Below are 21,554 nucleotides of genomic sequence, written 5' to 3' on the forward strand. Positions count from 1 at the left end.
GCTGGGGCTGGGAACGCCTGCAGCGTGCACGCTAGTTGTCCCTCTCGCTGCGACACCTCCCGAGGGTGAGGGTGTCGGACTTCTTGATCTCTCCCCAGCCTAGTCAGTGTCAGGGCAAGAGCTGAGCTCTAGACCGAGGCAACCAGGCTCTCCCGGGAGCGCATAGGCCGGTGCAGCTGCGAGCATCCGCCAGACTCTCCCGCCCTCCCTCCGTGGGACTGGCTGCCACATAGGTGATACCTCTCACCACACGTGGACTCTGCTTTCCCAATTAGTGGCTTTGCTCAGATTCTAGTTTGTCAGAGGGACTTGTGTGTCTAGTTAGTTTTTTGGGTTGGGGGCTGCAGTCTGCTTTTCAACATTGCGGTGGATTTATTAGATTACGTCCTCCTGCCTCCCCTCACCAAGCTCTCCAAAGCAAGTGGCACTAGGAATTTAACCTAAATACTAGCTTCCCTGCCGCGTGTGCTCAGGAGAAGGCGAGAATGAATCATTTAGAAGAGTTAAAGGCAGAGTAATGAAGTAGTGAGCTTTTAAAGAGAAAGCAGCTTCGGGGGGGGGGGGCAGGCAGGGCTGATTATTGAGAAGAGGTCGGCTGCCTTTCGTGGGCTAGAGTGGTTTATTTAAATCATGCAAGCAAAAAGCCATCTCCTCAAGGGAAGCAGAGCCCCCCCCCCCCCCAATTCCCTGCTCTGAAGATCTGACCGGCTAGCAGTTTTACCTCGGGATTGATTCCTCATGTTCCCAGATCTTTAGCCACTGAACATTATTTATCTTTCCGTAGGTTTTTCTTCTTTTCTGTTGTCCGCACACATAATAAGGAAACTTGTTTTCAGTGCTGCTTAATTTTTTTGTCTTAGGGAATCTGAACAGCATTTCAACTTGTCAAGTAACTTTTTTTTTTTTTTGCAGTTTAATTTTCGTCCTCCTTTTGCTAGTAGTAGTTTATTGGATAGCTTTTTTATATATTTTAATATTTTTGATGGTACTAGAGACGATGGCACTGGATTCTGGGTGTTTGTACTTAGTGGGAAGGATTTGCTCACTCCGATTTGTCTTTACTTGAGTATTAGTGGTGTGTAAAAAGGTAAGACTTTTGAAAGGAATTTAATTATTTTTGTTATTGTTTTTAAAATTCTCATAAAAACAAATTTAAAAATTTTAAGTTCATTAAATGCTCTATTTGTGTACTGAGTAATGTACATATCCACATCCATTTTTTAATCGTTTCTGGGTGTTCATCGGGGCTGTTGTATATTAAAATGAGATAGCAGTTCATATCTTTGAAAAAGTTCAGGAACCTCTTATACTTGTGCATGTGCTGCCCGTGGTACAAACTTCTGATGAAAGATAAGGCATCCTTAAAATTGGTAACTTGGTGCTTTAGAAGTTGTAAGATATGGAGGAAGGGCAGCCTGAGGCTGCCTGGAAAGGATGGACCCACAGCACATTTGAGCAGCACTCCATAAGCCCCTGACAGATTCTGACTTATTAATTCACAAATAAGCCTCTCCATCATGCCAAACACTTGAGATGTGGGGAGATTTACAGGGAAAAATGAACGTCAGAGTGTGCACGTGCACGGGGTGGTAGATCTCACAGGGAAGGAGTTTGAAGTTTGCTTGTTTTTAATTTGGCCCTACAGTTTGCCATTCATGTGGAGTTGTGCATATAAGTCTATTATACATTTCAAAGACTTGTCCATCTATATATATATATATATGTATATTTTTCCCTACAGTCACCAAATTAAAATATTCTAGGAAGAAAACCAGAACCACTGAAAGTTGTCCTTCTGTTTCATTCTCAGCAGGATCTTATAATGCTGGGTAAATTCTCCATAGAGGGCAGTGTTGGCGAGAACTATTTTCACTTCATAATCTGTTATTTTTTTCTCAATGAAATAAACCTAAAATGTGAACCAACTGGTATTCCATCTGTAACTGTTTTTGAAAAAATATCTATAGAACCAGAAAGCAGTAAAACTTAGGTGCACGGTGATCGACCCACAAAAGGCCATTTGCTCTGTGCACTGCTGATCAGTTTGAACTCACTTTGACTGATCTCAAGATTTTTCTTTCTGTTTCGGGCCAGACCAAGGCCAGTGGGCGATGGTGACTTAAAGCCAAAGCGCATGATTCTGTTGGGGACAGTTGTCAGTATGGTGCTCAGACTGTAGCAGTCTCATGCTGTGAGGGGCACCATGTTACAGTCCCCTAAGACGGTGGTTCACAGTGCAGACAGTCCTCTTTAGATGAATTTAAAGACTGGTCTCATCTACTAAAACTGTTATAAACAAGTGACTCCCAAATTCAGGAAAGTTAGTTTCAAGGCCACACAGACAGTAGACCCTGAAATTGTGTCTGGAAAGTGATGTTCCTGAAGCCCCTGGTCCAGAGGTCTTCAACCTCCCCTGTATCTCTTAATGCAGCTCCTCATGTTGTGGTGAACCCCAACCACATGTTACTTCATAACTGCACCTTTGTTGCTGCTATGAATGATAATGTAAATACTTTTGGAGATAGAGGTTTGTCAAAGGGATGGTGACACACAGGTGGAGAATGTGATCCTGGACAGGGCATATAGAAGGCCGGTGTTGCTTGAGGTGCAGCCATCCATCACGAGGCAGGGACAACTTTGTTTGGCAGTACATGCACACGCACGAATGAGCTACTCAGATGTGTCAAGCAAGTAATTTTTTTCTAAAATCTTAATTGAAAATATTTTTTGATATTTGCAGAGCTTGTTAAGTTTACAAAAGTCACAATATACCAACAAGGCTACTTAAAATATCAGCTGGCCACCATCCTATGCAGGGATCTATACCTAGAGAGCTGTTGGTCTTCTGCCCAGTGATTTGAGAGAATGGCATCCTGAAAGCTTTTCTAAAGGAGCAGAGAGCTGACCTTTGGCTTACATTCCTGCCAGCGGTTTGGTGAATGGAAAGACAGGCCTTGGCTTGCCCTGCTCTGTGGTGAAGGTTTGGCCTTATATATCCTAACCCACATCCTGATTTCAGATCTGACCTATCTTTATTGTAGACTCACTCATACCATACTGAAAGGATGTTTCTAATGGACTTAACTGTGTTCCCAAATACCCAAATCCAGAAAACCGAATGTTAGACCACTTGCTTAAAGGAAAATGTGTTAAATTATTTTGGATTTTTTTTACCATAGTTGATTTAGGTTGGTGACCTTTAGGACCGCACCAGACTAAGTTCATTAGTTAAAATGCATTTATGTGGTAACTCAGTTATCTATATCTATCTATCTATCTATCTATCTATTGATAGATCTATCTGTCCCTATTGTTGTTTAGAATCCAAATTGACTTTTAATAATGTAATGTATGATCATATGTATAGAATAGAAACAATGTCACCAAATAATGCTTATTTTTATGTCAACAATATATTGCAGTATTTTATGTTTTATGCTGTTTCATTGTTTTCTGTGTCATTCAAAATATTTGCTGAACTCATGTGATCTAACATCCTACTAATAAGTTGTGGCTCAGTTAGAAAATATTGGTTTTGGACATAAATGTAGGTGTACCAGACTACAGTGTGAAGCAGAATTCTTTAATACAATATCTTGCGGACCATTTGGTGACATTGCCCTGAGTAGTGTACATCTGGCACAGGTCTGTGAGGAAACCTCTTCCTCCTCCTCTCCTTCTTCCTTCTCTCCTTCTTCCTCCTCTTCTTCCTCCCCCTCTTCTTCCTCCTCTTCCTCCTCCTCTTCTTTTTCCTCCTTTTCTGCCTCCTCCTTCTTCTCCTGCCTCCAATTTCTTACTGGATTTTCCCTTGCAGATTTTCAAGAAAACACTGGTGTCTCCAAAAGCTCCCCATGGGTACCCAGGAACCTGAACTAAGATGGGGATGTGTGTGTCTCTGTCAGGGGAAGCTTAAGTGTGGAAGGAAGAGACTTGGAGAATGAAAGAGCTATGTCCTAACAGTGAGTTCACCTCTGGCCTGGAGGTTCTTCCTGTATGGAGCAGTGAGTGTGTCTCTTCTGGAAGGGCTTCAGCCAGTGCTCTTGGTCCATCTCAGCCCTGTTTTCTTGGATTCCAGCAACAAGATCCTTGTGTGGCTTATACCACAAGCACCCCACCCCCCACAGGTCTGGAGGATAGATGGTCAAAACCTAGAGGCTGGCTCAGTGATTTCCCCAGTGAGAGCTTTCTTCCTGTCTTCAAAGGTGGCCACCTTATTCTGTCTTCTCAGGAGATAGAAGGGAACAGGGCTAGAGAGAGAAAGCTCTCTAGAACAAAAACAGTTTCTCTAAGCTCCTTTGTCTCTCTTCTCATAAGATTATTCATCTTGTCATGCGAGCTCCATCTTCAGGATTTCATCCTAAACATTACTACTTCCCAAAGATCATAATTCCTACTGCCACACCAGAGGAGAGGTTTCAACATTTGTGCATGGTAACTGCCTGATGTATGAAGTATGAAAATATATGCATGCACACATATTACATTGAACATGTCCTCTATATCCCTTGCCTCTCTTTTCACAATCCACACTCCCATTAGTTTTCTTTGTCCCCTAGAGAGTTTCACTGTTACTTTTCTGATATATATATATATATATATATATATATATATATATATATGTATATATATATATATATATTTATACACACACATATACACATACATATTTATGATTTTATATATATACACACATACACACATATTTATGATTATATATATACACACATATATACACACATACACATATTTATGATTTTATATATATACATGTATACAAACATACACACATATTTATAGTTTTATATATATACACACAGATATATATACACATACCCACATATTTATGGTTTTATATATATACACATACACACATATTTATGATTTTATATATATACACATTTATACACACATACACATATTTAAGATTTTGTATATATACACATATATATATATACACACATACACACATATTTATGGTTTTATATATATACACATACACACATATTTACAATTATATATACATCTATACATATATATATATACACACGTACATGCATATTTATGTTTTTTATATATATGCACATAACACATATTTGTGATTATATATATACACACACACACATATATATATACACAAAACACATATTTATTATTTTATCATCATATGAATTTTAAGAGGACAATTTATGATATGACTGGTGAGGACTCAGATTCTGTCTTTTTTCTTCTTTCTTCTCTTCTGATAACTACCTTCGTGTGCCCTTCCGTGTGTCCATGTGTCCAGGCCTTCCCCTTACACTGTCCTTTAGGTCCCACAGCCTGTCTGTGACATGCTGCTGACCACTGCTCTGCTTCACACTCCACTGATGCTCTAGCCTCTTTGCTGAGCTCGCATCTTCCGTTTAATCTGGGTTCTTAGTGTGGTCATGGATTTCTCCACGGAGCTGATTCTTTGCACGGATGGTTGACTCAGGAGCAGGGCGGGACCCCAGATGAGAGAGTAGAAGCTGAAGCTTTATAGGCTGGACAAGAGAGAGAATACCGTCTCTCACAGGACGGAATCCACAGGTTTGGCCTTAGCACTGTTGCATATTCATTGTCTAGCCCTTAGCAGGTGCTCAGCAAATGGTTTGTACAGAGGTTGACTCAGGGGACCGAGGAGATGCTCAGGGAGTAAAGGTCCTTGCTGCAGAACTGATAATCCGAGTCTAACTCCTGGGAAGTATGTGGTGGAAGAAGAAACCTGACTTCCAAAAGTTGCCTTTTGGTCTCCATGAGCTTTCTGCAACATGTATGCCCCGCCTCCAGTAAATAAGCAAATCTAACTAACAAATTCAGAAGAGACTGACTGGATGGAATGAAGTAGATCAGACACTGGTATATCCTTTTCTTTTTTCCTTCTAAATCTTGGTTCTTCTTGGTATCTGTTTGTTAAAACAAGTCAAGGCTGATGTTCAAAGGAGACCCTCCTGCATGGCCCCTTGGCAACAGGAATTACAGACGTGTGCCATAAGCTTTTGGTTATGATCTGGCTTTTCTCTAGTGCCTCGAGGGAAAGAAAAGGAAAATATTGTAACTGGTCTTTCCCCTAAAACATATATGATCGAGATCCCAGTCTCATCTAGCGTTCGCTTCCCTTCTCCACGGTGGAAGTGCTGACACGTGCTGCCCTGTGGCCAGCAGCAATGTCATGCTTCTGCTGGCCATGTTCTGTGGCTCCGAAATGATTAGGACTCAGTTTCACCTTCATGATCTCTCACCACAGGAGGACAGGGGTTAAGTCAGCGTGACTTCCTGGGCTCTAAGTCAGCGGGAGGCTGTGATGGGATCTCTGTCCTTATGCGCCATGAATGCTATGAACGCTGTGGATGCTATAAACGCTATTACTGTCGGAGGTTGGAAAACTGACATATGGGTTCTGGGTGTTCCCCTGACACACATGTTCTGTGTTCTCACGACACACGTGTTCTATGTGCTCTCCTGACACACGTGTTCTATGCCTTTAACCCTTTTTGGAGATGAGAAGTGGCGAGGGGAGAGAGGAAGGGAACCACAAAATGGCTTCAAAGGATTTTCTTGTAGACCGTTTACCCTCAGAAATACATGTGGGTTTTACTGTTTGCAGTAACGCGTTTGAAAGTCAAGTATTGAGTGTTGGCCTTGTAACTTGTTTCAACTGCTGCTTGTTAATATTTTGTTGATGTTTTTTCTTTTTCCCTTTTATGTATTAATTTTATTGTCACTGACTAAGAAGTAGGTTTTGATTTAAAAAAAAAAAACTCCTGAAGAAGTTGTGTATCATAAAGAATTTTGGCTTTTTAAAATCCCAAGGTTAGATTTGTATGTATGATAAATACAGTGTTTAACTAAGTCAAGTAACCGTATCAACCAAATCAGCTTTGCTTGAAACCCTGAGTGATTTTTTTTTTTTGCTGTCATTTCTATTAATCTTTACCTTAGCTTTTCTTTTCTTATATTTATGTTACTAAGGCATCTGCAGAGTTATGGCTCCAGTGGCTCAATTAAGAGGTGGAATGAAGGTGTTGATGGCATAGAATCGACGTACAGGGATCACAGATCCTTTGACACCAGCCACTGAATGGCAGAGACCAGCCTCCCTCTGTCGTTAGTGGCAGAGGTAAAATTGAGCAAAGGAACAGTCTCTTGGGGAAAGATAGTTTGTAATGATGGCAAGGGGAATACACAGCAAGGGGCTCTCAACGTGGGCTCTGTGCTACTTCTGGGGCAGATAGCATTATTTTTTTCTAAGGCCACACCATACCTTGGTGGATGTTTAGCAATGTCTCTAGCCTCTACCCACTGGCAGAAATCTTCCTTCCACCTTGTGATAACCAAAAATGTATCTTCATGTGGTCAAATGTGGCCTCCTTCCTACACAAACAGTACTGTCTCAGATGCTTGAAGCTAGTCTTTTGCACAATTTTTATTTAGTTGTATAGACAATTAAATAAAATTAAATGGAGTATCCGTTACAGACAACAGTAACCCTTTGCTGTGTGATACCATTAAAACTCCTGTTGTCAGAGCCCACTGTCTATACCTTACTGAATGCTTTTGTTTAAATAATCTTATCTTAATTTTTGCTTTCAATACTTGCTTGCAAGAATGCTCCTTCTCACCGTACTGAAATAATAAATCAGATCGTATAAAAGCAAATTGAAGGTAAGCAGAACATTAATATGAAGCTGCAGGCAGCAGTGTTCGTACGCTGAAGGCCACACGCTTGAAGATGGTTTCGTTCCTTCGAAGAGAGAGTAGCAGAGATTAGTGGGGCATACAGCCATAGTGCACTGACAAAGGTTTTTCTTCCTGAGGCAATCGGAATGACCGAACACTTGAAGTAAGTGTACTTCGATTTATCTCGTGTGCCTGGCTTTTTAAAGGATGCCCAGTTGCTAGCCAACAAATCCTTTAGGAATTCTCAGGTGGCCTGGTGTGGTGTTGCAGGGCCTTTACTCCCTGTACTCAAGGAGGCAGAGGCTTTGGCCAAGACAGGTGGATGGCTGGGGCCAGCCTGGTCTAAAAGCTAGTCCAAGACAGCCAGGGCTCTGTTACACAGAGCAACCCTGTCTCCAGCCTGTCCCCACCCCCAATCCCCAACCCTGCTGATGGGGGTGAGGAGGATTCTTAGCTGTTAGAACTGTTTGACTCTATGACCTTGTTTGGTTGCCTCTTGGATTCTGGGAATAGAATAGGAGATTAAAAAAAAGCCAGCTCAAGTTGGGGTGGGGTGTGTAGGGGCTGGTAGAGGCTAAGGTTGAGGGAGTCTGGGGGGCAAAGGGATAGCAGGGTAAGAAGAGAAGGTAGTTGATGGAGAAGATATGGTTAGGAGACAGTTGAGAAAAAAAAAAACCCGGGAGATGTTCATGCAGACCTTTGGGGAACTGAGGGAGGAGAGGTTGGGAGAAACATTTGAAGCGTTGGGCACTGGGAGGAGGGCTGGCAGCGAGTTAGGAGAACTGGTTACTGTTCTGAATTAGCAAGCCATTTTACAGAGAAGGGTGCTAATGTGTTCTCATTGTTTACTATTTAATTCCACACCTTTATGCCTTCTCTTTGGTTAGAGGTCTGGCCTTTGAATAAGGAGACCTCAGGTAATGTGTGCTGGCCATGTGTGCAACCAGAGTGAAAGGCTTTCGCATGTAAAAAAAACTTTACTGAGAACAAGACAGCAGCAATTAATCTAATTCAATATAAACATAAAATTAAAGAGATGAATGCATAAGTAAATTTGTTTTTACATAGCCTGTTATGTTTAATAGGTGTACTAAAATTGTGCTGGAGAGGGATGTTGAAATTTACAATAGATGCTTCATTTATTTGGTTCTTATGTCATATGAAGTTTAAGCTTCCTTTTTGCTACTGATTTCATAGGCTTCCTGCCTAAGAAGAAGGAACATGGTCCAAGTAATTGTTTTCATATGTATAGGCACATGGTATTAGTATGTTGGCCTTCGTTGCTTCTGCTATGTAATTTTATGTTGAGACCTGTTTTTTTTTTTTAGCAAATGGAAAGGAACAATTCATCTTTATTTTATATACACTATTCCTAAGGTAAGGTAAGGCTTTTTACTTTGGAAATATTCAATATTGAGAGTCAATGAAGTTACAACTTAGAGTTTAGTATTGATTTTGTGAAAATGAATTTGGCGTTGATTTTATATTTTCTAATGTTCTTATTTAACAAAGGAATACAAAGGAGCTACGCACCATAAGCAAAGACTCTTAATCAAACACTATCATAGGTTTACTGCTTCTCCTTGTACATTTGACGTATTGCGGCCACAGAGCTTATTAAACATTATGCTTACAATTATTTTTGTGGCACCACAATGCAGGCTTCCTAATTTTATAGAAGGATCCATATATCTGAGCACACCTTACTTTTTATTTTCACTGCTTCTACTCATAAGAATTATCAATATGAGAATATACACCTTTTATGCAACTACCATAAGGAAGAAATTGAATGAAAAAGACTAATACAAGATGGGTATATAAGAATCAGATGTCCTGAGATTCACTCTGTAAACCAGGATGGCCTTGAATTCAGAGAGCCATCTGCCCCTGCCTTCTGAGTGCTGGGATCAAAGGTGTGTACCATCACACACAGCAGCTGGGCCATAGCAATCTTTCCAACAGTGATCTGTCTTACTGAGTGGCTGCAGATGTCTTTGTGTGGGTGTAGTGAACCTTGAATTTCTCTAGGAGTTTACCATGTATATCTGTACCAAAGAGCACCAAATGTGCACCCCCTCCCCCAAAAAGGTAGAAAAATCTCAAGATGTATGTCCTGTTTAGTCCCCCCCCATCAAGACACAAGCTAGGATGATTTGAGAAGAGGAAACTTTAATTGAGAAAATTCCTCCATAAGATGGGCCTGTAAGCAGTTGATGAGGGTGGGAGCAGCCCATGGGGCAGTAGAGCCCTTCTGGCTAGGTGGTCTTTAATGGTATAATAAAACAGGCTGAGCAAGCCATGAGGAGCAAGCTAGAAAGCAGCATTTCTCCATGGCCTCTGCATCAGTTCCTGATTCCATGTTCTTGTCTGGAGTTTTTGCCTTGACTTTCCTCCATGGTGGAGTATGTCTAGATAGTTGTAAGACGAAGTAAACCCTTTCCTTCCTAGCCTGTGTTTAGTCATGGTATTTTATCACCGTGTTAACTATGACAATGCACATTTTAATTTTAAAAACTACAAACCATGCATATCACAATGCCAGGTAAAGCTTGGGAAGAGAAAGTTGTGTTAGCCCAAACAGGTATTTGGCAATTGAAAGGAAACATTGTAGAGAAAAAGGAAAAAGGTGTCCAAAGAAGCAGTTGGGTCTTGACAAGGTTTATGGATCTCAGAACTTATCACTAACCCATGATAAGGATAAAATATAGGAATGTGTAAAACAGATATTACCAGGACAATTTAATATTAAAAGCAAAGCAAGAAAGAAACAGAATAAAACACCTTCTATACTCTGTAACAAGATTAGAAAGGGGTTAGTATTGGACTGAGATCTGCTAGCTAGACTGTGAGAAGCCAGTTTAGCTCTGCATTGCTGAGCTAAGTGCACAAAATAGGGGCATACATGCTTTTGATTTCAAAGATGCTTTACTCTGCAGTGAATCACATGCAATGCCCACAGCACAAACTCTTTATTATTGAAACAAAACAAAAACCATTTCAAAGTGTAAAAACTGTACTCCAAAAAATCAAAAACTTTCCAGAGTTGTTGTAGTTTCTACAACAAACAGCGGTTGTCTTTTGGCCCACTTTAACCAAGTCTCAACCTTTTCCTAACACGAGGAGTTGGTGTTAAAATGGCACCAATCTTTCATTAGCTTAAGGAACCACATTGAATCGCTCTTTCACTTAAAAAACACAAACATAATGCTCATTTTCAATGTGTAAACAGACTTTTGAAGGCACGCATGCTCTATTTCTAATCTTACTGAGCTATACAAAGGTATACCTATGTAGCTAGTTCCATCCATCCATTTTTTGTCTGTTTCAGTTCTTCTGTTTGATTTTGACACCAAAGCTACCTTGTCTAATGGTTTTGAATTCTGAAGTCACAAAACTTTACTTGAATGTGTTTAACTTGAATTTTCATAGAGATATTATTTAGTGCATAATTAATACATATTACTAGGTAGAAACAGCCATCTAGATGGTCACATGCAAAGACTATTGATGAGAGTTTGTTGGGGCCAGGTGGTGTGACACTCCTGTCATCCCAGGACTTGAGAGGCACAGGCAGTTAGATCTGTGAGCTTGAGGCCAGCCTGGTCTATAGAGCAAGTTCCATGACAGCCAGAGCTGTACAGGGAAACCCCGTCTTAAAGAACTAATTATATAAATAAATAAATAAGAAAAAAAAGCTTTTTTTGTAGATAATAAGCAAATAGGTAACATATTCTGTCATATTTGATGTGATAATAAAATGTTAAATAAACAATTGATAAAATATTTACTATTTTTTAATTAAAAAGTTATCTTATGTATTTAAGTGTTTGTCAACATGTATGCCTGTGTACCAACTGTGTATCTGATGCCCATGGAGACCAGAAGAGAGCATCAGATCCTATGCAACTGAGTTACATATGACTGTGAGCCACATGGGTGCTGGGGAATTGAATAGTGGTTCTCCAGTTAAGAGCGGCCATTGCTCTTAACTGCTGAACCATCTCTCCAACCACCCCCTTTAATATGTTCTAATTGTTTCTGTTTACTAACATATATTAATTATGTATTAAACAGTTCTTCTCTCTACTATATGTATATCTCAGAATGGCTAAGTTAAGGTCTTTAAATTGGGATCCTATTTAAATAACTATTCTCTTTTTAAAAAGTGTGTGTGTGTGTGTGTACGTGAGAACACATGTGTGCATGTTAGGTATCTTCCTTTATTACTCTCTACCCTATCTTTTGAAGGAGTCTGTCACTGAGCCTGGCACTCACTAATTAGCTAGATCTAGTGGCCAGCAAGCTCCAGGAATCCATTTGTCTCCATGTCCCCAGCAGTGGAGTTACAAACTTGGCTGACCACATCTGGCTTTTCTGTGTAGAAGCTGGGGATTCAGACTCAGGCTCTCAAACTTGTCAGACAGATATTTCATCAACTGAGGTATCTCCACAGCCCCTAAATAAGTAATCTTTTGTAAAAATGGAATTAATTACTTTACTTTGAATGGACTTGGTCTTATTTAGTTGTAATAAATAAAGATCATTAAGTTAATCTCTAAATTGGGATACCCATGTGTTAGGATGTGGGATAAAAAGGCTATTGTAATAAAATACTAGTGGATGTATCTGCTTCTTTTTCTAAGTTTTGCTTTTGTATTTTAGCATTTAGATATTTTGAAAAGCAAAGTAAATTTGAGTTATGGCATATATGGCAATCATAGTTAGGTAACATTGTAATTTGGGAACCTATGCCCAAAAACTTTTATTGGAAGAATAAATTACAGATAAATTGCTGTTGTAAGTAGATACTGAATAATTTTTTAATTTGCATTTAAAAAACCACTGCACTTTCAGAGAGTGGGTTTAAAGCAGAACAACAGAGCAAAACATGAGCAAAACAGAAATAATATTTTGCAAGGTGTGTTTTGGTACAGGAAGAGGAAGTGGGTGCCCCGAATGCTTGTTCTGCAGTTTTTACCAGATGAAGGGTTTTGATAAGAGCTTACTACCATCATAATTAAAGAAAACAAACCCGGAGTGTAGGGAGACAGTTTATTCTTCAGATGGTGAATTAATGTAATTCAATACGGATGACGATCAGGCTTGGAGGAGGAACTCCTAGGAGAACCAGCCTCTTGTGTTTGCTTGCAAGAGCCTCCGTGTGGATTAGGCAACTTGATTCATGAGAAGCTTTGCTCTGGCATTGCTTCGGTGAGTGTTCCCAAGCATCGCTGAGGCATTGCAGGTGGTGCCAGGGTGTTAAGCTTGATGAGTGAATGGGAAGCCCTGTCATCCCCCCAGGGGTATGTCACACTCACCTCGAGGCTGTCTGGCTGAAAACTTCAGCAGATGTAGAAGCGGTTCTCTGGAAAGTAAAAAGAAGGCGAGAGTAGACTGACTTATGTCAGGACCACAGACAGAACTTGATGGTAAAAAACCAGAACACAGAGGGAAGGAGATGGCAGGCTTCATGCACCTGTTGCTGCCTCAGCGTTTCGGTGATTTATCCCCACTTCGAACCCCCTGTGTTGTTCAATGAAGACATTTGATCAGACTCTTGCAGTTGTGAGCTTGGTGCACCTTACCTGGTTTACGGTCTTAAGAGGACAATTGTCACCGAGTCAGTCTGTGGTATTTGAGACTTTAACAGATATACAAAGCCGTTCTTCTATCAAGTTTTGTTCAAGTTAATTTTTAAATATTTATTTTATATTTATCCTCGAATCATTTTATAAACAACGTGTTTTGATTATTTCTCCCCTATTCCTCTAACTCTTCCCAGACTGCTCCCTGCATTCCTACTTCAAGTTTATTTTTTATTAGATATTCTCTGTATTTACATTTGAAATGTTATCCCCTTCCTCTATCCCACTCCCCTCCCCCTTCCCTCCACTTGTCTCCACAAAGGTGCATTTCCTCCTAATCATCCTCTCCACCTCAGCGCCTTGGCATTCCCCTACACTAGGAATATGTACCCACACTGGATCAAAGGCCTCTTCTCACACTGATGCCAGACACTGCTATCTTCTGCTACATATGCAACTGGAGCTATATATCACTCTCAATGTGTGCTCAATGGTTGGTGATTTAGTCCATGGGAGTTGTGGAGGGTTTGCTTGGTTGATAAGTTTGTTCTTCCCATGAGGTTGCAACCTCTTTCAGCTCCTTCAGTCCTAAATTAGCACCTTTATTGGGGTCTCTGTGTTCAGTCTGATGGTTTACTGCAAGAATGCTCAGCTGTATCTTTGTGACTCTGGCAGAGCCCCTGAGGAGGCATCGCTATCTGGTTCCTGTTAATAAGAACTTCTTGGCATCAGCAATAGTGTTTGGGTTTGGTGACTGAATATGGGGTGGATCCCCAGATAAGGAATCTATTAGAAGAGAAAGTGGGAAAGAGTTTAGAACACATAGGCACAGGGGAAGATTTCCTGAACAGAACACCAATGGCTTATGCTCTAAGATAAAGAATTGACAAATGGGACTTAATGAAATTGCAAAGTTTCTGTAAGGTTAAGGACACTGTCAAGAAGACAAAATGGCAGCCAACAGACTGGGAAAGGATCATTACCAATCCTACATCTGATAGAAAGTTAGTATCCAATATATACAAAGAACTGAGGAAGCTAGACTCTAGAGAATTAGATAATCCTATTAAAAACTAGGGTACAGAGCTAAACAAAGAATTCTAAACTGAATCCTGAAAGGCTGAGAAGCACCTAAAGAAATGCTCAGCATCCCTAGTCATCAGGGAAATGCAAATCAAAACAACCCTGAGATTCCACCTCACAGGAGTCAGAATGGCTAAAATTAAAAACTCAGGTGACAGCAGGTGCTGGTGAGGATGTTGAGAAAGAGGAACACTCCTCCACTGTTGGTGGGGTTGTAAGTTGGTGCAACCATTCTGGAAATAAGTCTGGTGGTTCCTCAGAAAATTGGACATAGTACTACCTGGGGACCTAGCTATATTACTTCTCGGCATATACTCCAAAGACGCTCCAACATATAACAAGGACACATATACCACAATGTTCATAGCAGCCTTATTTATAATAGCCAGAAGCTGTAAAGAACCTAGATGTCTTTCAACAGAGAAATGGGTACAGAAATTGTGGTACATTTACACAATGGAGACTCAAGTTCATTCTTTATGAAGATGTAGGTATATTTCCACTAACTTATCTTCGTGACTAATATATTCTTTCCAAAGGTCCCTGTCAGGAATATCACCAAGGAAGTAAAGCTTTATAAAAACCAAGTCATAGAATTCAACAATTCAATGCATCAGTCATGTCTGGAGTGTTTGGTCATAGCCCATCCCTATAGAGGAAACAGTTTCGGGAGTTCTCAGTTTTCGGGAGTTCTCAGTTTTCGGGAGTTCTGGACCCTCTTTTCTTTTTCTTTTTCTTTCTTTCTTTCTTTTTTTTTTTAATGTGAATGTATAGCTAATTAAATATTTAATGAGATAAAATTGTGAGTGCAACCAGGAGCCAGAGGTAGACTAAAAACACCGAGAGCTTTTCCTTCGAATGTATGCGGAGTAAGTGAGGTGGACCTCCGAGGAGACCATTGAGCCTTTTCCAGAAAACCAATGCTATTCTGTCAAATACCATGATGCAAGGAGTGGCGGGTCCGGCTGGGTTGTGGTCCTCATCCCAGGCTGACAGAAATGAAGGAAATGATTCTCGGGATGGATATTTGAGTAAGCAGCCTCTCCGCATGGCTCCTTGGAGTGAAGAGAGATACTGACCATTGAGTAGGGGAGGTGGGGGGGGCGGCCTGCTGTTAGGAACACAGACGATGATGGCCAGGATAAAATAGCTTCCTGAGCTGACGGTTATGATTCTGTGGACATAAAACTGTTCCTTAATGTCATCTGTAAAAAGGGGGATGGGCTGGGCCTTCAGAGACGCTCTGATGGTTAACTCAGGTTGTATGTGTAGAAGTCTGTGTCTACTGTGTGGACTAAATAGCACTCCCTAGATGAGTAGTACATATGACTCGGGAACGCTGATTCCAAAGTGAGTGTGGGCAGGGTGTGTATCTCACTAGGTCCGGTTTATAATCTTTCCAGTAATCACTTGAGCTTGCCGGTCAGCCGCCTTTACCACTGCTTCTCTTTCTCGTCACCACCAGGAAAACGTTGGCATGAGTCTCCTGTCTTCCGCACACTGCCGATACTACTAGGGAATGTTAGCCACAGGCACCATCTTACAGATGAGGAACTCGAGGCGAAGCTGTGGAACAGTTCATCGCCGCTGAGAGGATCTGCCATGAGCTTTGTATGCGTGGTCTGTGCACAAAACTGTTTGGGCCCGAAGTGACGTCTCTTGACTGGTCCTCCACAGTGCCTGCCAAAGCTTCTCCCATTTCTGTTCGGCCACAGGATCATACTAAATGTCCTGTGCTTTTGCCACCAGAGTGTGTGCTCCCCAGGCAAAGAACCTCCACAGTTGATGTATCTGTCATTCACACCACCAAGTCTGTCCTTTACACCCATTCCTGCTTTTTTTATTTTATTTTTAAGAATTTAGGAGATGTTTCTGCACATCATATGAAATACATGTTACATAAATGAGAGCATTTCAAGAAAAGAGAACAGGATTTGAATCTCTTTTAGGAATATTTCCTTATAGCAGCCTCTTGCTAGTCTAGCACATAGCAAAATTCATGTGTGTGTGTGTGTGTGTGTGTGTGTGTGTTCATTTTAGTTTCCCTTCTCTGAGCTCCTCCCAGATTCAATTTCAACACTCATGTACCCGTCTCCCTCTCAGAAATGTAGGCTAAGGGTTTAGCCTATAGCTTATCTCTTTTAACTTCTTGCTCTGTGTCCAGCACCTAGTACAATACGCATGACATAGAAAATACTTGTTAAAGATTTATGTAGTAGTGAGCCACATTTACCAGTAGGATTTCCACAGGTAAATCTTGAACCAAAGGGACAGCTGTCATATCAGCCTACCCTACTGTGCAGGACCCCCTCTTTGAGATGTCAAGGTAACCATGGCCTTGTATGGGTGACCTTTGTTATATAGAATCCTTGTGCTGGGAGGCAGAGAGGCTTAGTGTACTATGTCTTGCAGGACCCCATCTCTGAAATGTCAGGTAACTGTGTTGTCCTTTATGGAGACCTTGGATGTTTTCTTGGCTTGGGAAACAGAGTGGCTCTTTCAGGAAGTGAATCCGGAGGCTCTGAGAGCTTACACAATACGCTGTGGGCAATCTCACGTAGTTTTATTCTAATTGTGTGCCTTTTGACCCTCCCATCCTTTAAAAGCCACATACGCCCTTTGTTAGGTTTGCTAATGCTTGTGCCTTTGCGTCAACTATACAAATACCTGCCATGGGGATTTCCAGGGTGAATTTGGCAAGAAGGAGCATTTCTCCGCTCTGTCTGTCCCCCTTAGGTTTGTATTTAAAGTGACTTCTTTAAAAAGCTTGGCTTACACTGGTTTGTGACTATTACCAGCTAGAAATGTCCTATAACACACAGTCTTGTGACATGTCTCCCAGTCACAGTAGGACAAAGCCTGTGAGAAGACCATGAAGGAGAAAAGAGTATAGAGTCTATTCTGTGTCTATAGTGATTTGGGGATATCATCTAAAAGCCATTCAGTTGGTGCTGGTTTTTTTTTTTTTTAATTCAAAGAAATAAATCATTTCTCAACATTATGTTCAAGTGAAATTGTTAGCTCCATCTTCCTGATTTTTATGCAGCTTAAATTTATTCTGAAAAATTCCAGTGTTCTCACTTTTATTTTGGCAGCTAGAAGCTGGCAGAGGAAACTATGGGCAGGAAGGATAGGATCCCAAGACATGGAAGCAGGCCACACTTGCTAAGGCATGCTTCTTGTTTATTTAATCCAGCTACACCTAATCCCACTGGTACCTCACTGCCACCACCCCACCCCGATTTTTCTCCATTTTCTTCATTCCATCAGAGCCTAGGTTCCTTTCACTACCTCCATGTCTTCCCATGTTGCAGAATGGATGTTTTTATTTCCCCACGCATGTTGAAGCTGAAGCCATAGCCCTCGGGGCTCGTACACCTGGATCTGAGCCTGTGATAGGTGGTTTGTGTTGTACACCTTGTTGAGAATAAGCCCTCAGGAGAAGCGGAACGAGAGAACTTGAGTGCCCTTTCCTCTCTCTGTCATTTGAGGACACAGTGACAAGGCAGACGTCTGCAAGCCAAGCCTCCTCAGAGCCAGGATGGCACTTGGTATCAGACTCCACTTTCCAGAACCTAGAGAAGAAAATGCCTGTTGTTTATGTCACTCCATCTGGGATACTTGTAATGGCAGCCTGAGGCAGCCTGAGACATCTCTGCACCCCTCCTTTCTCCACAACCTGTCTGCTTTCAGAGACTGAGGAAAGTGTCCTCCCTTCACAGATAGCCTCCGTTGTCCTGTCCTTAGATGTCAGGGAATGTATGTCAGAAACCCACTTCCTTCAGGGCTGCAGTCTCCTTGTATGCTGTATCTAGGGAAACTGAGGTAATTTCCTTACCACATTGATCTTCTTTATTTGATTTTACTTTCTTCTTCTTTTTTTTTCTTTAACAAGAAGAGAGCTTTCTAGCACATTGCCACCTCTGAAGACCCTAGATGAGAAGAGTTCTGTGGTCACATGCTCCTTTCTCTCTGTCTCTGTCGTTGTCTTTCTGTCTCTGTCTCTCTCCTTCCTCTCCCCTATCTCCCCTCTCTCCTTCCTCTTTTCTCTCTCCTCTCTCTTCTCTCTCTCTCCTTTCTCCTCACCCCTCTTACCTCTCCCCTCTCCCCTTTCTCCTCTTTCCTCTCTCCTCTCTCCCTCCCTCCCTCTCTCTTTCTCTCTCCCCCTCCTCTTTCCTCGCCCCTCTCTTCTACCTCTCCCTCCCTCCCTCCCTCTCTCCTCTCTCCCTCCCTCCCTCTCTCTTTCTCTTTCCCCCTCCTCTTTCCTCGCCCCTCTCTCCTCACCCCTTTCTTCTTCTTCTACCTCCCCCTCCCTCCCTCTCTCCCTCTCTCCACCCCCTCTCTTCCCCCTCCCCTCTCTCCTCTCAGTGCCAGCACTTCAGTACCACACTGTGCACCCATACCTGTTGGCTTTGCGAGTCCCATTGCCTGCCAGCTCCTGGTACTTTACTTCCTCGGCAGCTGGCACGAGATTTTTCTGGTGCCAACTGAAAGCTCAGCTATTAAAAAAAATAATAAAACTTGGCCCATCTTGACTATCATATGTTCCCATCAGAACTTGGATCCAACATTCTGGCGCTGATCACGTGACCATTTTGGGCATCTCTCTCAGAGCTGAGGACCCTGTGTTTCTCTGGTCCCCAACCACGTTTTTTTTCCCCTTCTATTCCACGGGCGTTTCCAGCTGTCCAAACTCTGGGCTTCCTTTGGTCAGCTGAGGGCAAGCTACCAGCGTTTTGCTTGATTTTAGGAAAATTTTGGCCTTTTTTTTAATTATTTTTTTTTATTTTCCCGAGTGTTGCTTTCTCTGACTGTTGCTGCTGGTTTTATATCTTATATTGTACATTACCACGAATAAGATTCATATTTCTTATGTTAATGAGTAGCTAACACACAGCATTGCAGCTTATAGTTGGGCCTCTGATAAGGCTTCGAAAGACCATGAGCTGAGAGTCAAGGAAATGGCTGTATGTCAGTTTTGAGACTGGTGGGATTCTGAAGTAAATAAAAACAAGTCGTCAGCATTAGAAAGACCTGAAGCAGGATTCCAATCCATCCATTTACACAATGCCATTTCAGGCAAGTCTTCGTGGATCCTCGACTTCATCAGTTAACAGAAGATGATAAGTGAATGAAGTTAGTGTTCTAATTATGCACCACCCAGCATGCATTGCTGTTGTTGGTGTTAATTTGGAGCTGTTTCTCTGTAAAGGTTGAGGGATGATTGCTGATTGACTGCGTGTGTGTCTAAAGATTCCAAAGCTCTGAAATGTGTTGGAGATTTTCTGCTCTTGCAGCTTCCAAACGAGCTGTCTGGGAGCACAAGTCCCCCAAGGATCTCAGCTCCTGTTCTCCCAGTGGAAGGGCATTCATTATTCAGTATTTCCAAGTGGGTGACCCCTGTTCTTTCTATTTCACAAATGGAAAAGAATATGCAGTGTGACCTTAAGGCTTTCCATTTCTGCAGCTAGGAAAAGGATAGCTGGGCCAGTTTAAAATAACTGCTGTAGGTGGTTCTTTATATATGGTTTTTACAGCTCTCTTTACTTCTCAGAAGGATGTTAAAATTAGGAAATGTTAACCTTTTTGTTGCTTTGAGATCTTATTTGCACTGACACTTTATCAAAGATTCCTTTGGTTTCCTTATTCAGAACAATGCATTCTTCACTGGCAAGTGAAATAGGTAGATCCAGAATAGACACAACTTGCCTTTCTTAGAAAGGAGAAGGACAGTCTTAGCAAACTCCCTGGAAAGGATATATTAAGCAGTATCGTGGGTCTCTGCATGTTGATATGGATAAGTAGAGACTTGTTATACGTAAGTAATCCTGTTCATTAGTACCCAGACTTAGGAACTGTTCTTCTCTAACTTAGTACTTAAGTGGGGGAGTCCATCTTGATTTTTAGTCTCACCAACTTGCCCAGCTTGCTGGATTTGCCTAATGTGTGGTCACTGTTTATCCCTGTCTTTGTTTGTGTAACATTTAGAGTGGAAGGGGAGTTCATTCCTTTTAAACCACTCGCCTCTTCAGTATACGCATGAGTTCTTTTAGTTCAGTTATTTGGAGCTCGTTCCTAGACAGTGAGACTCCCCACTCAGGTTACAGGATGATGTTCCTGAGGACATGTCAGTCCTCAGCTTCAAATTCCTTAACATCTTTGATTCCATTTGGTCGGTGGCTCTCCTTTCCACACACTAGCTTCTCTGCTCGTCCATCCCTCTCACACTTGTCTGCACCCTCAGCCTGGGATTCAGCTCTACCAGCTATTTCCTGCATGCAGGATAGGTCATGCTACCTCATGATAAAGTACAGCATTATTATACCATTCCTCCTAGCTGCACACACACACACACACACACACACACACACACACACACACGGGCATGCATGTGAGAAAGAGAGAGACAGATGAAGACAGAGAGAGACAGAGACTTATACACACACACACACATGAGAATGTATGTGAGAAAGAGAGAGACAGATGAAGACAAAGAGACAGAGACTTACACACACACACACACACACACACATTAGCATGCATGTGAGAAAGAGAGAGACAGATGAAGACAAAGAGACAGAGACTTAAACACACACACACACACACACACACACACACACACACACACACGAGCAGAGAAAAGCGCACACACGAAGCTGGGGTCAACAACAGACAGACTGAAGACCCTGCTTTATAAATGTCTTTTCTTGGCTGGAGAGATGGTTCAGCTGTTAAAGGCTAGGCTCACAACCAAAACTGTGAATGCCTTTCCCTTTCTCAGGGTAGGATAGATGGTATCTGTCATCTTGGAGAAGCCCTGTTTGACTTTGAGACAGGCGACCTTGCATATATATATATTTCTGCTACCGTCTGCTGCCAGAGTCTGCTTCTACCTTTGGACCCATCTGAGATTTTTGGTTTCTATATGCGTCACAGTCCCTAGTATATGTTAAATAAAAATAAAAATCAATATTTAATAATGCTTGTGGTAAGGCAGACTTTTCCAGGCCCACTGGGGTGGATACAGATACCACTGGCTGGAGTGTGGGAGCTGAGTAGAGAGGAAATGGGCTCAGCTCTGAGTGTAGCAGGAGCAAGTGGGGATTTATTCCCAAGTAGCGGGGACAGTGAGTGGGAAGTGCTGGAGCCATCATGGGTGAGGTGCGTCCCAGCTATGCCAACCCT

General features: G+C 41.7%; 1 protein-coding gene across 1 annotated transcript in view; it reads left to right on the plus strand.

Annotated features, from left to right (window-relative positions):
• CAMK4 (calcium/calmodulin dependent protein kinase IV) overlaps positions 1–21,554 on the plus strand; it is a gene marked incomplete at its 3' end in the record, with an annotated part of 209,152 nt that overhangs the window by 216 nt on the left and 187,382 nt on the right. The gene's annotated exons all lie outside the window — the stretch shown is intronic.

This window comes from Micromys minutus (genome assembly GCF_963924665.1).
Source record: "Micromys minutus genome assembly, chromosome: 8".
NCBI classification, from domain to species: Eukaryota; Metazoa; Chordata; class Mammalia; order Rodentia; family Muridae; genus Micromys; species Micromys minutus.